Genomic DNA, 1172 nt, shown 5'->3' with positions numbered 1-1172 from the left:
TAATTCTATATCTAAGTGGTTGATTTTTGGTCTAAGTATTCATTTTTTATTGAATTGTTATTCTCTTTTTTTCCTTTTATTAATCATAGAATATTTTTTCATATAATATAATTTGAATACAGTTTTCCTTCCTTCTGCTCTTCCCAGTTTCTCTCCATCTCTTCTCCCATCTCAATCCACCCCATGTCTGTCCCTCAGGAGAAAAGAACGGGCTTCTAGATGATAACAATAAAACATAGCACAATAAAATGTAATACAATAAAAGGAAAATCATCAAATCAAGTTGGACATGCCAGGCCAGCAGAAAAACAAAAAGAGCCACAACAGCAAGCATAAGAACTAGAAACCTACTCCTTAACACATTCAGGAGTTTCATAAAAGAATTAAACGAAGAGCTATAGTATGTACGCAGCAGCTGTCGTACAGACCAATGGAGACACCAAGAATCATGCCTCAGAAAGATCCCGTCAAAATAGTGAGATGCCATGAACACATGGAAATCGTTACAGTCAACGGAGAATAGCACTGTTTTTCAGGCAGAGAAAAGGACCTTTTATATCCAACACTAAGACTACTTCACAAACACCCGTTTATCCTGCCACACCAGCAGGTCAACAAAGGAGCCATCAAATTTGTGCTCAGTGGTGCAAATATCATGTGCCCGGGTTTAACGTCTCCTGGACCGAAGCTCTACACTGCTGCAGTAGATACCATCGTGACACTCATGGCAGAGGGGAAAGAGCATGTCCTGTGTGTTGGATTCATGAAGATGGCTGCAGCAGACATTGAGAAAATTAACAAGGGGATGAGCGTTGAGAATATCCATTATCTAGATGACGGGCTGTGGTACATGAAGACATGTAAGCGGGTCTTACAAGCAATACACCTGCGCTAAATATAAATATTGTGTTGTATCTCTGTGGGTGTCTGTATGTGACATCATGAAGACAAGACCTCTATGGTTATGCTGAATAAATTCAACAAATACCTTTTAAAAACCCAAACAAACAAAACAAACAAACAAACAAACAAAGAATGCTCCATCAGTCTCTGTGAGTACATAAGAACTCAGGTGCCCTCCATCCCTCCTGTCTCCCTGACTACTTCTGCCTCCTCTTGACAGAGATATTTATTTTCCTCTTTTTGATCTATGAGAATGAGAATCAATGCCA

General features: G+C 39.3%; 1 pseudogene; it reads left to right on the top strand.

The window, feature by feature from the left end:
* The first annotated feature begins 430 nt into the window (after nt 1–430).
* Nucleotides 431–895, top strand: LOC110310756 (annotated as a pseudogene).
* Nucleotides 896–1172: the final 277 nt, after the last annotated feature.

Source organism: Mus caroli, chromosome 15, assembly GCF_900094665.2.
Source record: "Mus caroli chromosome 15, CAROLI_EIJ_v1.1, whole genome shotgun sequence".
NCBI classification, from domain to species: Eukaryota; Metazoa; Chordata; class Mammalia; order Rodentia; family Muridae; genus Mus; species Mus caroli.
Note: the sequence above shows the minus strand (reverse complement) of the source record. Positions and strands in the feature narration are given on the sequence as shown.